General features: G+C 49.9%; 1 protein-coding gene across 9 annotated transcripts in view; it reads left to right on the forward strand.

The window, feature by feature from the left end:
* The window catches only part of XXYLT1 (xyloside xylosyltransferase 1), a 144,658-nt gene that overhangs the window by 24,007 nt on the left and 98,590 nt on the right, over positions 1 to 22,061 (forward strand). The gene's annotated exons all lie outside the window — the stretch shown is intronic.

The raw sequence follows: 22,061 nt of genomic DNA on the forward strand, positions 1-22,061 counted from the left end.
GGGCAAGTCAGCCCCAAACTTGCAGCTCTCAGCAGCTCAGTGGGTCCAGAACAAGGCGAAGTAGAATTTTACGAGTAGACAGAGCAGATAGTCTTCCATTTGGAGCTCCAGTTAGGGGACTATAAACGCCTGCAGAATCACGCAGATATTCCCATCACAGAACCACTTGCCTAGCAGTCCTTTGCACTTTAGTATGAATCAGCCCTGATTGCTTTCCTCTGTACCCTGAACTGAGATAGATGCTCCAAGGGAATGGGATGAAAAATATATTTGTTGGATAAATGAATGAGGTTGAGGAAGGGTAGAAGGGAAGAAGAAAGGGTAATTTGCACTCCCCAGCCTTTTGGAGTGAGGCTCAGGCTTCTGTTGACACCCCCAAGTCCGGGCAGAAGGAAGTTGGGGGGAGGGAGGCCAACGACCTGACTGAGCCCTGCAAGGGGCACACAAGCGGTGTCCCCAGGCCTGGGTGACAGAGCTAGGCTTTGGCTGTGCTGTGCACCCCTCAGCTTCTGTAGGCCAGCCTGGCACTTGACCCTTTCTGCCCTGGTTTCTGACGGGGGGGACGGGGATAGAAAAATTCTAGTTGATTGACTCCCTGAGGAGCTTTGGGCAGAACCAGCTCCGCACGACGCCGGCGATTTATGTACCTTGGGCCCTTGTGGGGCTGGGCCAGCTGCCCCCTCGGGCCCGCGGCGTCCTGAGCCGGTCGGCCTCCCCGCGGGCTGAGGAGCGAGGCCTCTCCTGACTTGGTCTGTGGCGGGGTTGACCCCGTGGGTCAGGGTCCTGTGGGCGCTGGCCACGAGGTGTGCCGTGCGCCCGGGAGGGGTCAGGTGGGGTCATCCTGGTGTGTGGGGACTGCCCCTCTGCCTGGCTCTGCTTAGCCGCCCTGAGGAAGGGCGTTGGGATGCAGACAGTGTCCCTGCCCGCCTAGCGACGAAGCGCCCCTCATCTATGTGAAGGACACTCATGTCCACCTATAGGGGGCACAGCACGCACTGCGATCCCATTTTTCAGACGAGGGAACTGAGGCACTGGGAGGGGAAAGACTCTCCAGGGCCCCAGCACCTGCCTGAGCAAGGGCAGGACCGGGGCTCCCTGACTCCCAGCCTGGGCTGTCCACAGTCGCACTGAGAGTGTCCCCATGCGGCCCTGGCTTGGAGGCTGGGCCCTCCAGGCATGTGCCCTTCTGGAAGCTTCTCTCTGTGCCCTACATCAGTCACCCAACAGCTGCGGGCCAGCTCTGCCCCTCGCCCTGTGCCTGGTGCCTTGGGGGACCTGCCCTCTGCCTGGGCCTTGGGGGACCTGCCCTGTGCCTGGGTGCACATACCACAGGGACGGTGACACTGCGTTGCAGGGCACAGATAGCTGAAGGTGGCCGAGCAGATCCTGGATCTGGCTGTCTCGGCCCCTCACCGCTCTGCGCGGAGGCAGGAATCCCACAGGCCCGTCTTACAGAAGGACAACGTGAAACCCGGAGAGGGGAGTTGGCTTGAGCAAAGCCACCCAGTAACTAAGAGGTTAGGACCTAGGTCGTCCCACTGCACGTCTCTCGCAGCCTCGGTGTCCCCAGCTGGTCGAAGGTCCTTCCAGCCAGACATCCTCCGAGTGCTCCTGGGCACTCGCTCCTCTGGATCTGTGTCGGGTGTGCTGGCCAGGGAGCTTGTGTGCGTGTCCGCGTGCTCCAGAGTTGTCGGGGCTGCGTCCACCCTTCCATTCGCACACACATGGGCACGTCCTCACTCTAATTTCAGAGTCCCCTTGGGCCCTTGGCGCTGTGGGCCTTTGCATCTCCTCCGTGTCCGTTTCACTGTTTTGGATTCCTTACAAAAATTTTAGATTTATAGAAAAATGATGACGATGGTACGGAGGGCTGGCAAATACTCTGTACCCAGTTCCCGTTATTATTAACATATTACCTTAGTGTGGTGCATTTATTACAACTAATAAACCAACATTGGTACATTGGCACCACCCGAAGGCCCTACTTTATTCAGCTCAGCTTGGTTTTAGCCCAATGTCCTTTCCTCCTCCAGGGTCCCATCAGGATACCCCGTTACACTCAGGTGTCCTGTCCCTTCGGCAGTGCAGTCATTGTCCGACTGGCTTTATTGTTTTTCGACGACCCTGACGGCTCGGAGGAGTACTGGTCAGATGTCTGATCTAGAGCGTCCCCCAGTCGGGATCTGTCTGACGTTTCTGTCGTCACGAGACTGGAGTTAGGCCCTATGGGAAGGGCGCAGCAGCAAAGTGCCGTTTTCACCAGATTGCATTGAGGGCGGAGGGCGCAGGGCGCAGGGCGTGTGGTTGGTGGCTGCTGCCTCGAGCTCCCGCAGAGCTGGCCTTTATCAGATTTCTCCACCGTGGAGTTGCTCTCGTTTGCCCTGCCCCGTTAAGGACTGCGATGGCCACTTCGAGGGCGGCGTCTGGCCCGCACCCCCTGCAGCCGAGCGCCGGGGTGGTGGGAGCGCCCGGACCTGCCGAGAGGGGCTGCCTCGCCGGAGGGCGCCCTGCTCCGCCGCGGTCCCGACGTGAGCGTGCGGGGCTCTCCGGGACGCCCAGGCCCAGCGTTCGCGGGGACCCCCAAGCCGGCAGGCGGGACGCAGGCTGGAAGGGGAGTCGGGTTATCACGGGGCAAGGACTGAAGGCTCAGACGAGCTGGGTGCAGGTGGCTGCCCTGTGACTCCGTAGGAAGTTGCTGGAAAGAAGCCGCGTGGGATCGTGGCTGAAACCCTGGGCTGGGAGCCCCTGTGTGTGTTCCCAGTAGCGCCATCGTGGGCCTGCTGTGCGCGACTCTGGCTCAGTTACTGAACTTGGCTCTGTCTGTGGTTTCCTTCCCCGTACAATGCAGGTAGCCGTTCACCTGTCACGCGGTGTTACGGGTTCATGGGGTAGTACCTGCCGTGGGCTTAGGGGCGCCTGGGGGGCTCACTCAGTTAGGGTCTGCCCTCCGCTGAGGTCGTGATCCCGGGGTCCTGGGCTCCAGTCCTGTATGGGGCTCCCGGCTCAGAGGGGAGCCTGCCTCTCCCTCGGCCCCTCCCCCCTGCTTGTGACCTCTCTCTCTCTCTCAAATAAATAAATAAAATCTTAAAAATGAAAGAAAAAAACACTGGCTGGTTTGGAATCAGGGGTTGACTCGGACCTCCCTGCCCCCCCTTCTTGCATCCTGGGTGCCATCACCCAGGGGTCCTGATTTCAGCAGTCTGTTCTGGGGCCTTGTCCTGAGGCTGGAGGCACACAGCTGGGCTCTTTGGAGGACAGTATAGGGTCCACTTTGGATCTCTGGCACCAGAAGGAAAGGCTGGCACGGAAGTCGGGTAATCCATGGGCAGGTGCAGCTCAGCGCAGGTGCACGGGGCAGGGCCGGACACCTGCAGGCGGGGACTCCAGAGCAGCGGAGTCTGGGCGGGCGGCTCCCTGTTCATTCGATTCACTCATTCATACTTTGAAATGCTGAGGTCAGTGTACAAATTTCAGAAGAAAGTCTTTAAAATTTCATTGTTTTTCCTGAAGTGAAATTTCACAAATGTAGTAAAAGCCATATTCAGTTCGGGTTTCTTTGTTCCGTGCTCTTTGTATTTTCACTTACTACCACGGGAGCTCTGTAATGTCCTCGACTGTTCCTGGACGGCAGCTTTCTAAAATAGAGAGGGGCTTTAAGGGCTGGTTTGTGGAACTCCATAATTTTGCTCAGTTCGAAACCAAATCGGGAGTCTGTAATGAACCTTGAGTTACCCACCAGCGAGGCAGATTGGGGTCTGATGGGAAGGGCCCTGTAGGGGGTGTGGGTGTGATGGAGAAGGAGTGAGAATGTTGGCCTCTTCTCTCCCCAACCCGCGTCAGCCTCAGTGTTAGGAGAAAACAAACAAAGGACCCCTAAACTCAGCGAGCTGTTTCGGCTCATTTTCCAGTCTCTGAAATCCTTGACGTGAAAGTGCTGGCCGGCTCATGCCCGGACTTATAGTTCTGCGGCCTCTGCTTCCTTCAGGGGCCACGTGGCCGGGGCCAGCACCCTGGGAGTGAGGGCCCTCTGTGCCCCGTGCCACCCTAGCCGTCGGATGTCGGGGGACGGGGGCTCCCCCTTCCCTGATCCTCCCCAGAGGACGGAGTAGGACCTGAATCCAGGCCCCTGCTTACTGGTGGACACGGTCCCTGTGCATGGTCCCGTAGGCACGTGGTTCTCCTTCCCGCGGAGTTTCCTCCCCCCTGTTGGAGGCAGGGGAACTGGGCCAAGGCAGGGGTGCCCCAGCACAGGGGGGAGGCCCGCCTGCTCCCTTCGGCTGGAGGAGAGCCTCTTCCCAGACCTTGGGCCTCAGCCCTGTTCTGCAGCCCGGCTCGCCAGGGAGTGCTCCGCGACGCCCCGCTAATCAGACGGCGGCCCTTGGCCCTCCCAGCTGCTGCTCCTGCCGTCGCCCGGCCCCACACGTCCCCTGGCTGTCCTGGGCCCCGAAGAGCACCCTGTGCGGGCGGTAACTTGTTGGAGATGCCGCCGCCTTGTTAGCAAGTGGGGCCGGTGACGGGGGACCGGGCGGCTCCGCGTGAGGTGTCGCAGGGCCTCAGCCAGATGGCGCCCGTGCTCTTCCTCCCAGAGAGCTCCACGACACCAGCAGCGCGGCCTGGAGCGCACTTCCCAGCGCTGGTTCAGGGGCCTCTGGAGGAACCGGCTCACGTCCTGAGGCTGCCTGTGCTGGGCCCCTGCTGGGCCTGAAGCCTCCGCCTCCGCAGCCAGAGGCCTGTGCTGTTGGTGTGGCCCCTCGCCCTGCAGCTTGGCCAACACATCGTGCGGCCGGGCACTTGGCCGTCGGTGCCTCGTCAGCGTCGCCCTCAGCGTTTGCCTCCAACCAGGGGCATTGATCGCCACCCATGGGGAGAGCCCAGGGATGGAGACGTTCAGGAGGAGATTCATGTCCTGAGCCCCTGCAAGCAGGGCACTCTGGTGGCACCGACCCCGGAGAGCTTCAGAGCAGGTGACCCCGGGGTCAGCTCTGAGGGCCGGCCTCCCCGCCAGGAGTCCTCGTCACCGTCTGCCAGAGAACACCTTCCACCTGCTTCCCTGGTTGCCTGCTTCCTCCACCCACACGCAGGCTCCATGAGGACAGGGTGTCCTTATGCGTTTATTCACGGTTGTGCTCTCGGTGACCAGAAAACACCACGCACTCAGGCATTCCAGAAACATTTGTCAAGTGAATTGAGTGAGTGAGCTCTCCCCGGGCCTGTACCTGGACGTGTCTGTTTTGCGGGTCCCCCCACACCCCGGAGCCGACCCGACGGCCCCAGTGCTTTTCCTTAAGCCCGTCCCAACCCCCGGGGCTGAGATCCGGCAGCTGCCAGTAAATCCCATGGAACCTGGATGTCACGTGTGGGTTAGCCGCCCCTGAAAGCTTGAATTTTCTGGACAACCCTTTCTCAACGGACCCCCAAGGCCCCAAGGAGACACAGCGGGGGCGGGTTTCCCGGTGGATCACATGGTGCCACGATGCCTGTGCTTGGCGTGGCGTGACGTGCAGGAGCTCCCGCGTGGAAGCAGGCAAAGGAAAAGCTCGTGAGCAGGAGCTTGCCTGAGTGGACACATCTGAGCGAGTCCCGAGCAAAGGTCATAAACATGCGTCTAGTGATCTAGTGAAAACTATTTTCTGGCAGCTCCATGGAGCAAATCTGAGGCCTCCGAGTCCCCTTATTCTGAAGCGGGACAGCTGAGCAAATCTGTCAGGAGATGCTAAGAATAGTACCGTGACGTCGGCCGCTCTGCACTGGTGCCAGAAGCTCTCTGTAAGCTAATAAAAATAGTCGCCAAGCTGATTTCGAACGGTAATCTCTTCCGTTTCGGTCTCCTCTATTAGATTCTGTCTTTTTAAAGATGTTTCAAGACCCTCTTTGAAATCCCTGGCTCCCAGGCAAAGGCAAGCGCCGGTGCTCATTGTGGCCAGGAGGTCGGGCGGCCTGTGCTCTCGTCGTCTCGTCACCCGTGACGGGTTGGCTGCCCTCCCAGCACGCAGGGCACCGGGGCGGGTGCTGCCTCCTTGCCCTCGGGAGGCTCCCGTCTGGTTTGGGGGAGGGCCCGGGGGGGAGCACGCTCACCAAGCCAGGGGCTGGGGCCTGTGGCACCGGGCCTGGCTTTAAGGGAGATGGCGTGGGGTTGTCTGCATGGAGAATGGACCGGACGCCGGCAGTTCTGTGAGACCTCAGGGGGCAGGCCTCCCCGGGGAGGAGGAGGCAGGTTTGTGCCAGCCTCGAAGGCTGAGGAGTCAACGGATGGGAAGACGCAGGAAGCCAGTGTCCTGGGCGAGGGGTGTGCTGGGCGGCCCGGGCCTCAGCCTGGCCAGAGGCCTCTTCGGTGGCGTGGGACTCCGAACCCCTTGGCCCAGGGTGCTGGACTGGGGTCGGCACGGGTGTGTGCCTCTTCTCGCGTCCTAGCTTTGTCCTGCTCCCCGGCAGGAGAGTACCCCGTTTCTCTACTCCAAGCCCTGGGTGTGCTTGCGGGTGGCCAGGGCCCGTTGCTCAACCACCTTGGGTGAAGCCTTGGCCCTGCTCCTCCTCTCTGTTCCCCACCCACTCACTCTGGCTCCACATCCTCTGGGCAGTGTTCCTGGCTATGCCTCGGCCTCCAGTGGGAGAGCTGCAGGGATCGAGGCCCTGCTCCTCTTGTCTGGCCTGTGTTCCCCCTTTAGCATCACCTCTCGACGCTCTGCACATCCGTCCCATGCTCCGGCCAAAGTGGCTGCCCTAAATTATCCTTGGTCAAATGCACACGCTGCTTTCCTACTTCCCGGGTTTGGGCATTGCTTCCTTTGGCCTGATCACAGGGCCCCCGAGGGCAGGCTCTGCAAGCACCCGAGTGTCAGCAGGCGGCCTCAGCCTGGCCCCTTGGGGGCGTGAAAATCCCATGTGAGTCAGGCACGTGACAGGATGTGAACCTGGGCTTTATAGAATCTGAAAGGCTTGGGGGGTGGGTGAGGACGATCCCCATCGGGTGTGGGTACGAACCTCAGCAGCCAGGTGATCCCATTGGGTGTAGCCTCAGCCCGGAGGGGGTGGTTCTGATGACCCAGTGCTGTTTGAGGGGCGGCTCGTCTCGTCTCCAGGGAGCCCTCCGCACCTTCAGCCTTGGCTCTCCCACTTGGATCCCTCCTACCAACTTCCCGCTCCTGAACCAGGCTCTCCTGGTTCCTGCCCTGGTCTTGCTCACACCTGAAGCTCGGGGACAGAGCTGCTCCCCGAGAGACAAGTGGGCGTGGGGTGCAGTGGGTCACGGCTTCCCTTCCGTGTTGAGTTGGGGTAGGCAGATACAATATTGATATTTTTCTTCGAAGCATCACCCAGCACGTGATAAAGTTTGTCCGTAGTCCTCAGTCACAGACCTGGGAGGTTCGGGACGCTCCCGGTGCCTGGGACAGCAGCGGGCCTCCGACCAGTCGGCTGACCTCGAGTGACCCCCTTGCAAGCCTCTGGTCCTGCCGGGTGTGACTCTGGATGCCCTCCTTCCCTACTCACCCTCCTCCCCCCTTCCCCTTCCCCTTCCCTTAGGAGAAAGTCAGGCTCTAAAGGGATTATTACGGGAGGGGAGGGCGGGAGGGTGGGGAGTGAGAGGCTCCAAACCCGGGGCAGCCCTGGGCACCTGTCGATTCTCTTTCCGTTCTCTAGTCTCTGTGTTTCTGTCTGCACTTCCCCATTTTATTGTCTCTACAGCCACTTTTTAAAAATGTGTTTTTTCCTGTTCCCACGGAACTGAAGCTTGCGGGGGGCTTCGGTTTGTTGGTGCTTTCCCTTATCAGGCGGCTTCTCTTGGTTCTCTCCACTTCAGGCCCCGACAGAGACTCTTATGGCTGGTCCGGAGGCCACGACTTGCTGTTTGGTTGCCAGTCCATTCGGCTGGGGCGACGGCAGGTGGGACCTTGAGGTGCCCGGCCAGCCACCTGGGCCTGCCCCTTGTGAACGGCGTGGGCCGTGGGCCGGCACGTGCTTGCGGCCTCGGATCCAGAGCGGGGTTGATACCTCTCTTTGGGGGGAGATGTAGGTTGGATGGGGGCTTTGCTCTCACGGCTTTATTTTTAGCGGAAGAATCAGAAACCCGTCCTACAACCACCATGCATTACAGAGGGTGTCGCAGGTAGCCTGTGAGGTGGCTCCCGGGACCCCTCCTCCTTCTGTTCATGCCCTTTGCTGGAGCAGGCCGGGCTGGTTGACTTGCTTCTAGTGAACAGCCTGTGCAAGGCGGTGGCGTAACAGCGCTGGGGTCATGTTGCAAGAGACTCTGGCTTCCATCTTGGGTACCTTTTTCCCTCTCTGAGCTCATGCTCCGGAGGAAGCCGGCCGTCGGGTTAGGAGCTGCCCCGTGGAGAGGCCGGCAGGAGAGGGGAGAAGTCTCCGGCCACTGGAGGCCCGCAGCAGCCCCGTGAATGTACCGTGAGGTGACTGCGGCCTGTGAGCTAGGAGGGCCTGCCCGAGCTGTGCATCTGGACTTGGGAGATCAGGAAATCATAAGTGTTTGTTGTTTCCAGCTGCTAAGTTTGGGGTTAACTTGTTCTGCAACACGAGAGAGAGACGGCTTCGGGGGCGTGTGAGCACAGAGCTGTGGGGGTGCGGAGGAGGCACACCCTTGGCCACGGGACCTGAGAGGCTTTGAGGAGGATGTGGATCCGGCGCTCTCAGCTTGTATGGCCTCTGGGAACCCCCGTGTCCTCTGGAGGAAAGGCAGGATCGGCCGTTTCATCCAGCCTCCTGCTTAGCCTGATGTGTGGCTGGATCTCCTCGGCCCCAGTGGCCTCCATCACGGTGCTGTCACCTGTGTGCGAGGCTGCTTAGCATCCCATATGCTGGTTAGAGAGCACCGGCCAGGCCCCCAGGTGCTCCTGAACCTGTGCTGTCTGAAAGTTGGCTGGGCCAGCTTCTCGCCGTGCCTCCAGTGGCCCTTCCAGAAAGAGGCAGGCCCAGCCTCTGCTAGATGACTCTGAAGACCTGGGTTAAAGCCCCGTTTCCCCTACTGATGATGTGGCCTTAAACAAGGCACTGGGTGTCCTCTCAGGGACTTTTCTTTTTTTTTTTTAAAGAGTTAATTATTTATTTTAGAGAAAGAGCATGAGTGGGAGGAGGAGAGGGAAAGAGAATCTCAATCAGACTTTATGCTGCGTGCGGAGCCCTTGGTGGGGCTCCGTCTCATGATCCTGAGATCACGACCTGAGCTGAAACCAAGAGTCAGATGCTTAACCAACTGCACCACCCCAGTGCCCTGGTGTAACTTTTTAAAAATTACTCTTCGGCCTGTTATTAACAAATACATATACAACTATGGAGAGATTAGCATAATGAACTCCTGCGTGTCCATCACCCAGGTCAGTAGTTATCAGCTCATGGTCTGGCTCATTTTATCTGTCTTCCCACCCACTGTCCTTCTTCAACCCTGCGTTTTTCTTTTTTCTTTTTTTTAATATTTTATTTATTTATTCATGAGAGACAGAGAGAGGCAGAGACACAGGCAGGGGGAGAAACAGGCTCCATGCAGGGAGCCCGACGTGGGACTCGATCCGGGGACTCCAGGATCACGCCCTGGATCAAGGGTGGCACTAAAATCGCTGCGCCACCTGGGCTGCCCTACCCTGCGTTTCTCAAAGCAAGTACCATCTATGATATTTTATTCTCAATACTTTGATAAGTATCTCGGACAGGCAAGTACTCTTACCATAAACACAGTATCTTTACCATTTTGAGCAAAATGAATCGGAATTCCTGACTGTCATCTCATATCCAAGCATCATTCACATTCTTCAGTTGTCTTAGAAATGTGTTTTCATTGGTTTGTTCAAATCAGGATCCAGGCAAGGGCTCTATGTCTCTTTAAGTCTTTCTTTCATCCTCTCTTTTTGTCATTTAAGCGTTAGTTGTTTTAAAAAAAAGATTTTGTTTATTTATTTGAGAGAGAGGGAGAGGGAGAAGCAGACTGCCCGCTGAGCCGGGAGCCCGATGCGGGGCTCCATCCCAGGACTCTGGATCGTGACCTGAGTGAAGGCAGGTGCTTAGCCGGCGGAGCCACCCAGGCGCCCCTAAACTTTAATTCTGAGATGGATTAACATGTAGTTGTAAGAAGCAGTATAGGTATAGAGGTCCTTTACCCACTTTTTCCCAAAGATGCCATCTTCCAAGACTGAATACAATGTGGCAGCCGGGATATGGACGTTGATACAGTGAAGATACAGACCCTTCCATCTCGAGGATCTTTCACGTGGCCCTTTTGTAGCCCTTGCCCCCGCCCCTAACCCTTGGCAACCACTAGTCTGTTTTCTGCTTCTATCCTTTTGTCGTTTCAGGAATATTATATAAATGGAATCCTAAAGTACGCAACCTTTTGGCACTAGCCTTTTTTCACTCAACATAATTCTCCAGAGATTCGTTCAAGTTGTTGCATATATCACCAACACATTCCTTTTTATTGCTGAGTAGTCTCTCCTGGTCTGGGTATATCACAGTTCAATCATTTGCTCATTTAAGGATATTTGAGTCGTTTCTAGTTTTTGGTTTTTGTGATTAAAGCTGCTTTGACATTTGGGTACGAGTCTTTGTGTCACCGTACATTTTTATTTTTCCGGAGTAAAGGCCTGAAAGTACAGTAGCTGGGTCTTCTAGTTTCACGTTCAGTTTTATAAGAAATTGCCAAACTTTTGCAGGGTGGCTGTACCATTTTATGTGCCCGCTGGTCATGCGTGTTTCCTGAGTCTCTTTTAATCCATGGGTCCTCTCTCCCTTTGCCTCTGTTTCCTGATCAACTGCGGATAAAAACTTGTGCCCAGGTCATCCTGCACGATTGAGACGGTTCCTAGCTGGGACTCTGAGTGCTTTTCTCCCACGGCGGCATCTGAAAGTGGCATCACAGCACCTGAGGGAAGTCCTGTAGATGTTTATCCACAGCCCCTGTGTTGTCACCAGGCTGGCCAGACCACACAGGGCAGGGTCACCAGGCTGCAAATCAGGCAGGTTCAGCTTGGCTTTTAAAAGACGCCAGGGTCAGGAATGTGATACTCAGGTTGCCTAAGCAACCCCGGGGGACCCTGGTCCCTGCCCACCACCAGGCAGGCTCTGGCACGACCGCTCTGGCTACCAGGACCTGCTCGTCCTTCTTGTCCTGGGCAGACAGCAGTTCTGCTGCCCACACAGAGATGCCAGGGTGTGTGGTATGAGTGTGTGTGTGTAGCCACAGGTCCCTGCCACGTCGGCTTAAGATGATGACAGTTTTCTAGAACACTATGTGTGGCAAATACCAAGTTCTACTAGAAATAAAAATGTGAGGCTATTAAAAAGCGTTTTCCTCGACTCCTCCCCTGTGCTGTGTCTAACGTGTCAGCAGTTCCCTCTGCTGTCGTCATCCTTCCCTCTCCCCCGCTGCGCTGCTGACTGATGTCCTCGACGTTGGTGGCAGCCTCTGTTCCAGGGGCTGACCTGACTAAACGTCCCCAGGTTTGTTGGTGACCTCAGACAAGAAGCACAGCAGTTTCCTGGCCTCCCGGCCTCATCAGCATCAAGAGCGACACTGCTAGCGTGCCGCAGAGGAGGGCTGGGGGGAATAAGTAATAGACTTAAAGGGAAAAAAAATCAAATGCTGTGCAGAGGAATCCAGTTGGAGAGACACTAACACAGCAGGTGTTTGCACCTGACTTGGTTGCCGAATCACAAATTTAGAGAATGAGATTTTTATTTTGTTGGATTGGCCTCTGTGGGTTTTCTCTAGCATCAGCATGCTCCTCTTACACATTGCTGTTAATCACAGGCCTGGGGGTGGGATTATGTCTGCTGTTTTTGTGGAGGATATGTGGACCCCAAAAGGGTTTTTCAGTGAGGTGCAGGGGTGGGTACAAGCCACTCCGTTAACAAATAATGGGTCGATGAAGATCCGGGGGGTGGTGGGACCCTGGCATAAGCATTCATGTTAATGCAAGTAATGTGAGCAAGAACTGCAGCCAGAGGGCCGTTGGAGGTCTCTTTCAGGCTGTCCTAGCTGTTTCTGTGTCATTGTCCCTGCCGTGTCCCCAGTCTTTGGGGGTGGGGCACTAGTGACTTCCAAGGAGCCAGGCTCTTTCTCTGGTGGTGGCAAAGTTGGGTCCCTGTGACTGAGTGGACAGTCATGAGCAGTAGCCCTTCTGTGGGCAGTCACAACCAGGGCAGTAAGCTTAGAGGCCCTGAGGACCCAGGGGGCACAATCCTTATCACACAGTCCCTTTAACTCATTTCTTATGCTAACACTTTTATTTATTTATTTATTTTTTAAAGCTTTTACTTATTTATCCATGAGAGACACACAGAGAGAGGCAGAGACACAGGCAGGGGGAGAAGCAGGCTCCATGCAGGGAGCCCAATGCGGGACCCGATCCTGGATGCCCTGAGCCAAAGGCAGGTGCTAAACCACTGAGCCCCCAGGCGTCCCTGTAACACATTTATTAATGCCCACCACAGCCTGGGTCGCCAGTGAGAGGTGCTCAGGTTGGACCCTCCATGGTTCTGGACCCTACAGAGCTTACAGGCTACTTAGGGAGAGACCCCGTTTCCAGTTACTCTCTCTCACCCACCCTCCCTCTTCCCGTATTCTAGCTGCCATCTCCTTCAGTCACATCTTTATTCTACAATGTGATTGTAATAGTAAGTCCCAGGAATTGGAGAAGACTCACCTTGTGCTGGGCATGTGCCGAGTGCCTTACTGCATGTACTGTCTTATCCCCTGTAAGCCCAGAGGGATGTATGATTCCATAGCTTACCAGTGAGGAGAATGGGGCCTAGTGGGATTGAGTAGATTGGCCAAGGCACAGCCCTGACTGGGAGCTGGACCTGAACTTGGACTGCCCCACTCAGGGCCCACACTCTTTACCAGGATTAGAGGATCAGGTGACCCACAAACATCATGGGAACTTAGTTGAACTCACAAATCACCTTCAAGGACAATGAACAGTGCACAACCAAAAATAACCAAGCAAAAGAAAACAAGGTGCAATGAGTCAGAACCAGCAAAAACAAGAGACGGCAAAAGTAGATTCTCAGAGACTTCAGGTGTTGGACTTCTCAGACGCTAGCTTAAGAAAATGTCTGCTAACCATGTTTAAAGAGACAAAAGACAGGCCTGAAAAAACCTGCAGGGAACTGTCAAAAGTAATCTTGCGTGTTTGAAAAATAACCAAATACAACTTTTAGAGATGAGGAACACAGTGATCAAAATAAAGTTATGGGTGGTCAATTAGAAAAGTCTTTAAAATGCAGATTTTTAATGGTAATCAGTGCACAAATCGCATCATTCCTCTCTCCTCCCCCGATTCTACTCCCCTCTTGAAGGGTGAGCGCTGTAAATAGACGGGCGTTTTGTCTTAGGCCTTCTTCTTTTTTTTTTTTTTTAATTTTTTTTTTTAATTTATTTATGATAGTCGCACAGAGAGAGAGAGAGAGGCAGAGACACAGGCGGAGGGAGAAGCAGGCTCCATGCACCGGGAGCCCGATATGGGATTCGATCCCGGGTCTCCAGGATCGCGCCCTGGGCCAAAGGCAGGCGCCAAACCGCTGCGCCACCCAGGGATCCCCTTCTTCTATGCATTTATGAACACACAGGCCAGCACACAACAAAAATTTATTTTAATATAAATGGGATTAGACTCTACATTTTTTAAATTTATTTTTTATTTATTTTTATTTTTATTTTTTTTAGACTATACATTTTGACTTGCAACTTGCTTTGCTCCCCACTTAACAGTGTGATAGACCTTTAGCTATCGGTGCATATAGATGTATCACACTGATGAGGCTCATTAAAATTTATTTTTTGGCTTTTGTTGTCTTATTTGCAGCCACCTCCACATGGTGCAAAATTCAGAAAATACCAAAGGATATACAAAGAAAATAAAACTTCTTACCCTCATCCCCTGCTACTAAATTCTCAACTCCGTGGGAAAGTTCTGTACCTTGTTTATTTTTTTGTTTCACTTAACAATATGTCTGCTGGTAGTTTCAAATCAGTATGTTTGGGGGTGGCCTTTTTTTTTTTTTTTTTAAAGCTACAGAGTATTTCATTGTACAGTATTTAATTTATCTAACTAGTCTCCTGTTGATGTGCCTTTAGATTATTTTTAGATTTTTTTAATTAGAAACAATGCTAGAGTTACTTTCTTGTACGTAAGTGATTTTACATGTATGCAGGATTTTGCTGGATAAATTCCTAAAGATTTACTGGAAATGATTAGTTCTATCTCGAGATACACAGACTTCCTCAAGGGTGATGGGAACTCTGAGCAGGTAGGATAAGAAAACAAATGGGTTGCACTCGTCCTGCTGATAAGGCCTCTTCTGGGGACCCTGCTTGTTGCTACCCCACACTACTCCCAGCCCAGGAGCAGCCACATATCCCAGCTCTTCATTCACTTTGCAGATTAATTTCAGTCCCTGGTAATGCAGTTGATCAAAACTTATTTACAAGCAGCAAAGCCTGTGTCAGTTGATTTTTATAGAGATTTGCTTTTTTGCAGTGTGCCTTGCAAAATGCCTCCCAATATTTACTCATCAACTTGATATTTTTTTTTAATTTTTATTTATTTATGATAGTCACACAGAGAGAGAGAGAGAGGCAGAGACATAGGCAGAGGGAGAAGCAGGCTCCATGCACCGGGAGCCCGACGTGGGATTCGATCCTGGGTCTCCAGGATCGCACCCTGGGCCAAAGGCAGGCGCTAAACCGCTGCGCCACCCAGGGATCCCTTTATTTATTTATTTTTTTAAATTTTACTCATCAACTTGATAATTGGTTTTTGCGCCTCCACCTGTGGACTCTGCAGCTTTTGTCTGAATTTCTGGAGGGATCAGTGCACTCAGTGGAGATGGGAGGGGCTATTTTGTTTCCCCATGATGGAAGGGTCACTTCCTGAACTGGCTATCAAGAACTGTGGATGCTCTGGCCTTGTGGACACCGTGTAACTTCTTTCTGATGACTGGGGTGTTCGTGTTTAAAGATTTTGTTATGTCTTGCATAATGACGGAGTGCCCTGGAATGGCACTGCCGCCGTTTGAATGCTGAGACTAATAGTATCTGCTTGTGAAAGTTAATTGAGTTAATATATATATACTGTCCTTGGATGATACGAGGCATGGGACAAGAATAAGTGTTACTTAAGTGCTGGCTGTGGCTGTGCTTGTTAGTGTGGCTTCAGGTGGGATAATCCTACAAGTCAGCTCTCTGGACATCCAGGCCCTGACCCTATGCTTGATAACCTTTCTTACTGTGGAGTTCCCACGACCTAGAACTCCTTCATCAGGCACTTGGCTTTCCCAGGATGAAACACCTGCTTGGCTTGTTCCTAATTGACTTGTTTCTAGCACTCAGGGGGAGTGGGAGCAGAAGTTTCGTGTTGTATGACTCCTCCCTTTGAGCCTACTTCCTCCTTGGAGTTGCTCATCTTGGTCATGAATCATCTGGGCCAAATACCGCCTCCTTAGTTTGCATCCCTCCTTTCCCAAGCGTACTTCTGGGATGCTTTGCTCAACCATTGCTCTGCAGTCAGGAAGTGCATCAAGTTTTCATAATCTAGGCCAGACATAGTTGGGGGAACCAGACATGCATGTGTTTGATTCTCCCAGCCCCCGTTGGATGTTTATTGGATTACCTGCTCTTATGGATTAGTCACACTTTGGCTAGTCTTGATTTTATGGACAGGGGAAAGCTAAGGGTGAGCCTATGGTGAGCACGTGAGCCAAGTCCCCTTGGGTTGGCTGGTCTCCAGCTTGAGTGGCAGGTAGTGGGCGGGTGGGGCTAGGACAAGCTGCCCCTGCCTGCGGGGCCTGCGGGGGGTAGGGGGGAATACTCTTGAGTTTTCTTTCTATAAGCTCTTGGTTAGGTTAGGGGAGTAAGTGAGGTCACGGCGCAGAACATTTTTTGAGAGGGAGAGTGATCATCTGTGTCAAATGCTGATGGTAGGTGAGTACAACGAGGCTTGGATTTAGCAACATGGAAGTTATTGGTGACCTTGACGAGCGGCTTCTCTGGAGCCCCCTGAGTAGAGTGGATATAAAATCGCTTCCCTTTTTGTAGAACATTTAATTTGTATAGATTGTTTTAATTTTTGCCATTTTAGATGACGATGCTTGTGAACATCTTTAGGCACACGGTTTTTCCTTTTGAATCGTATTTCCCAGGGGTGATCATCATGGTAAGATTGTTGGGCCAAATTATTAAAACATTTTAATATTATGCCATTTATATTTGAATCTCAGTCTGTTCTTTTCAGATTCTCAAAAACAATTTGAAATAGCATTGCATTTTGTTGTTAATAAATATTTCAATTAAAAATAGAGACTGGCTGCTATTTTAGGTGAAAAGCTAATTGAGCCGTGAAAACTTGCTGCCAATTCAGTAGCAGAATGTGCAGAAAGTAATTCCCTGGATGCATATTGATTTTTTTCAATCCAACGTGGTTATGCTGTAAGTAAATTGACCAACCCTGGCTTTTTAAAAGAACATACCAGCCCCAAAGCAAAGGATTTTCCGTCTGCTAGCTCCTCTGCCTGTCTTCAAATGAGCTTCTTTAAAAAAAATTTCCATGACGTGACAATTAATGACTTGAAATTATAGCCACCTTAGTTTTATCTCCTCAAATATTCCTCATTTGGTATTTTAGTTCCTGCAAGGCATTTTATAATAATCCCCCTTTTCCTGTCTGATGTGACTCTTAAGTTTTGTTTTATGTAATTTGGGCCCTAATTCTTATGACCAAATTCCAAGCAGGTTATTTATCAGATTTAAAAAGAGAAAGCAGATGGGGATCCCTGGGTGGCTCAGTAGATTAGTGCCGCCTTCGGCCCAGGGCATGATCCCAGGGTCCTGGTCCTGGGATCAAGTCCCACGTCGGGCTCCCTGCATGGAGCCTGCTTCTCCCTCCCTCTGTGTCTCTGCCTCTCTCTCTCTGTCTCTCTTTCTCTGTGTGTGTGTCTCTCATGAATAAATAAATAAAATCTTAAAAGAAAAAGAAAAAGCAGAGACCTCTCCCATCCTTCATGTCTGTATAGCTGTTTGCATGTTCACAGGCCTGGCTCATCTCTGTGGTGTCTCCCTCTGTCCCCCACCACCCCCCGCCCCGCCCCCAAGATGTGTTACTGAAAGATTGCAGGAGGAGTCCTCCGACTTCTGTGAGTGCACCTGTTGCCCAGGGGGAGTATTTGTATAGTCAGGGTTGTTGGGCTGGTGATAGTGCTGGCAGGGATGGAGAGGAGTCCAGGGCCCTTGTGTGCAGTGGGAGGATGAGACTGCGTTGGTGAGATGGGATTCGGGAGCTCCCACCCTGGCCGCCAGCGACAACCTGAGCTGTGTTGTCTGATATAATACCCAGTGGTCACATACAGCCATTTAAATTTAAATTAATTAAAAATAAATAACGTTAAAAATTCAATTCCTTGGTCACAGAAAGCATATTTCAAGTGCTCAGTAGCTCAGCGTGATTGGTAGCTACTGCCTCAACTGGTGCAGACACGGAACACCTCCATCATCGCAGAAAGTTCCGTGAGCACTGCTGCAGAGGGTGTGGAGGCCAGCCTTGAGGGTACTTACTGGCAGCCCCTTGGGAGTGGGGTCCAGCTTCCTGAAGTGGAGGAAGCAGGCTGTGGCCTCAGGTTGGCGGGAACAGCAGAACCAGGTGAAGAAATTGAGCCGCACCACCCACACGCTGGTCCGCTGGGTGCGGAGGGAAGGGGACTAGCTTGAGGTCGTGATGAGCCCCCGGCCTCCTGAAGTAGCCAAGATACCCTTTAAGACTGGGTCTAGACCCCCGCAGCCGAAGCCGGGGCTTCTGAAACCTGCCTGCCAGAGGGGTTGAGCCCGCTGGGAGGGGTGCCATGTGCCGTGCAGGGGGGACAGCACTACCCTGTCCCGGAGAGCTGTCCCGGGGAGCTGTGCGAGTGGAGGTGGCCCGGTGGGGGGCGGGTGGGGGACGCTTTGAGAGTTGAGAGACCAAGACATAAAAGACTTGTCATTCTTGAATCTCTTTGATTTACAGTTACACTAGGAGTGGCCTTTCCCCCAGGACTCAGGATGGTTCCGAGAACAAAGGGACAAATGAGACAAAGATGGTCTTTTTCTTTTTTTAAGCTCAAAGAGGCTCTATTCAGTGGAAGACCTGCACGGCCACTTTTCAGAAACAGTTCTGGCCAGCGGAGAGCCTCTGGAGAAGGCGTCCCTCATGGCCGTCCCTGTAGGGCCCAGCTGTGCCTTCTCAGAGCACTTCGAGGCATGCCTGTCACATTAGTAATAATGATGATGACAATAGTTAATATTTACATAATATTTTCTGAGCATAGGCACTATTCTAAGCGATTCATAGAAATTCATTTAAGAGAACATTTAGGAGAATAAGCGAAGTTTATCAATGGAGGGTTCCCAGTGGGAAGGCCCAGAGCCATAGCATTTAACACCAGCAACCGATGTTGCTAAATAGAGCAGCTGCTGTATTTTATGATTTAAAAATAATTTTTACACACATTGTCTTTTTTTTTCTCCAAACAGCCTTGTTGAGATATGATTTACATATCGTAAAGTTTACCCATTATAAGTTTACCCATATAAAGTTTACCCATTATAAACGCACAGCTTAATGATTTTGGTAAATTTATAGGGTTATGCAGCTATCCCCACAGTCCAGTTTTAGGACCTTCCCATCGCTCCAGAAAGTGATCCTTGTGCTTGTTTGCACTTAATCCCTGCTCCTGCCCTGAGCCATAGGCAATCACTCATCTGCTTTCTTTCTCTATGTTAATTTGACTTTTCGAAAATGTCATATGAATTGAATCATACAATACGTAGCCTTTTGCATTTGGATGTTTTTCACTTAGTATAATCTTTTTGAGATTTACCCATGTTGTAGCACATTCATTCCTTTTAATTGTTAAATAATATTCCATTATATGGATATATATTTTGTTAAGTAATATTCCATTATATGGATATATATTTTGTTCATGTATTCACAAGTTGATGGACTTTTGATGGTTTCTAGTTTGGGGTTCTTATGAATAACGCTGTTACGAACATTCGTGTGTATGTTTTTGTGTGAATATGTTTCCAGATTTCTTGGGTAAAGTTTTAGGTACCAAGAACTGAATGTTTGTGTCTGTCTGAAATTCTTAAGTTGAAATTCTACTCTCCAAATATATTTAGAGGTGGCTGGAGGTGATCAATTCTAATAGTTTTTCTGTTTGCGTTCCTTGGGATGTTTAACATACAGGTTCATGTAATCTGTGAATAAAGACAGTTTTAATTCTTCCTTTCTAGTCTAGATGCTTTTCATTAGATGATGATAATGATGATGAATATTTTTGCCCTATTACACTAGGTCTAAGGTCAGTGTTCACTAGTTATAAGTATGTTACGGAGTCCAGTAGAGGTGCTCAAACCTGTTCCCAATCTTAGGAAGATGAAGCAGTCTCTCAGTATTTACATATGATGGTTGCTTCAGGTCTTAAGAAAACTGATTGATGCCCTTTATCAGGTTGAAGAAATTTCCATATTTTCCTGGTTTGTTGGGAGTTTTATCTTATCTATTGAGATGATTGGTGGTTTTTGTCCTTTATTAATATGGTATATTACATTAATTAAATTTCAATAGTATACTAACCCTGCATTCCTGGAATAAATCCCTACTTGGCTGTCTTATATAGTCTTTTTTATATGTTGGTAAATAGGGTTTACTATTTTGTTAAGATTTAAAATTTTCTTGTGATACATTTGATTTCATGCAATGAATTGTGTAGTGTTCTTCCTGCTATTTTCTGAAAGGTTTGTGGAAGATTGGCATTATTTCTCCTTTATTTATTTGTCATTTATTTATTTTTAAAGATTTTATTTATTTGCGAGAAAAATGCATGAGTGGAGGGAGGGGTGGGGGGAGGAAAAGGGAGAAAGAGAATCTCAAGTAAACTCCGCAGTGAGCACAGAGCCTGATGAGGGGAGTGCAGCTCCGTCTCACAACCTGAGATCATGACCTGGGCTGAAATCAAGAGTTGGGTGCTTAATCTACTGAGCCACCCAGATGTCCTATATTATTTTTCCTTTAAGTATTTGATAGGATTCACTTGTGAAATCATCTGGGCCTCTGCTTTTCTTTGTGGCAACGTTTTAAATTATAAATTCAATTTCTTGTTACAGATCTATTCAGGTTATCTGTTTCTTCTTGGGTCAGTTTTAGTAACATACATCTTTCTATACATTTATTTCTATTTTATCCAAGTTGTGTAATTTAGTGGCATAGAGTTGTTCTGTAGGGTGGTAATGGTGCCCCTTCTTTCATCGTGTCGTAATTTGTATCCCCTTTCTCTCTCATCAGCCTAGCTAAAGATTTGTCAGTTTCGTTGATCTTTTCAAAGAACCAACTTTTGTTTTCTCAAGTGTTTTTCTGTTTTTTTTTTTTTTCCAAATTTATTTCTGTTCTAATCTTCTCTATTTCCTTTCTTCTAATGACTTTAGTTTTTGTTTTTCTGTTTCTAGTTTCTTAAGATGAAGGTTAGGTTATTTGTTTGAGAGACTTCCTTTCTGCCTAGGCATTGAAAGCTATATATTTTCCTCTAAGCATTGCTTGAGCTGTATCCCACTTGTTTTGATATACTGTGTTTTCATTTTCATTGAGTTTAAAATATTTTCTAATTTTCCTTGTTATTTATTTTTGACTGGTGGGTTATTTAAAAGTATAGAGTTTAATTTCTAAATATTTGGAGATGCCCTAAGTTTCTTTCTATTGTTAATTTCTGTTTATAAAGGTTGTTTTATTTATTTTTATTTTTATTTTTTAAGTATGCTCTACACCCAGTGTGGAGCCCAGCATGGGTCTGGAACTCAACCCTAAGAGCAAGACCTGAGCCGAGGACAAGAGCTGGATGCTTAACCAACTAAGCCACCTAGGCACTCCTAATTTCAGCTTTTAAACACAGAATATGCTTGATATGATTTCAGACCTTCTAAATTTATTGAGGTTTTTTTTGAGATTTGTTTTGTGAACTAGCATATTGAAGCTCTCTTGTGCATGATGAGTTGTTTTTCTCTTGTTGCCTTCAAGATTTTCTCTTTGTCTTTCAAGAGTTCAATTATGCTTTTTCTAGGTATAGTTCTCCTTATATTTACCCTACTTAGATTTTTTTGAGCTTCTTGAATGTGTAGATTTTTTTTTTTTAATCAAGTTCAGGAAATTTTCAGTCATTATTTCTACAAATATTTTTTTCTTCTACATTTCCTTGCCCACTTCTTCTGGGACTCTCATTGCATATATAGGGTATGTTTGATGTTGGTCTCTGAGACTGTTCATTTTTAAGCTTTTTTTTTGTCTATTCAGATTGGATACTTTATACTTTTCTCTATACACGTTCACAGAATTTTTCTTTCACCATCTTGATCTTCCATTTGCCCCTCTAGTAGCTTTTCATTTCAGTTACTGAACTCCCTAACTCCAGAATTTTCATTCGGTTCTTAAAAAACTTTTTTAGCCTTATTGAAAATATTTGTTGACTCATGGTTTTCATATTTTTAAGTTCCTTTTGCATGTTTTTCCCCTAATTCTTTGGACATATTTATAATATCTGTTTTGAAGTTTTTGTTTGCCAAATCTATCATCTGGGTACGTTCAAAAATAGTTTCTACTAATTGCTGTATTCCTTGAGTATGGGTCATACTTTCTTGTTTCTTTGCATGTCTCATAATTTTTTGTTGGAAACCAAATATGTTGAATAACATATTGCAGCTACTCTGGTTTCTGATATTTTCCTCATTATGGTTGCTGTTTGTATTTTATTTATTTTTTTGTTTAGTAAGTTGCCTAGGATAGATCCGTGAAATGTCTCACCTCTAATGTGTGGCCACTAATGTGTTTGCTTAGTATTTTTTACTTATTTTTTTTATTTTTAAAACTGGATTCATAGAGGTTGTCCCCTGTGTCTGTGTAGCTTAGTAGGCATGTCACATATGTTGTAGATCTTGGTTTTCTTATATTAAATGAGAATAACATAGTACCCAACTCATAAGGTTCTTGGGAGGCTTAAATTACCTAATCAGTATAAAGTACTCAGCATAGTGACTGGTA

Source organism: Vulpes vulpes, chromosome 1, assembly GCF_048418805.1.
Source record: "Vulpes vulpes isolate BD-2025 chromosome 1, VulVul3, whole genome shotgun sequence".
Classification (NCBI taxonomy): Eukaryota; Metazoa; Chordata; class Mammalia; order Carnivora; family Canidae; genus Vulpes; species Vulpes vulpes.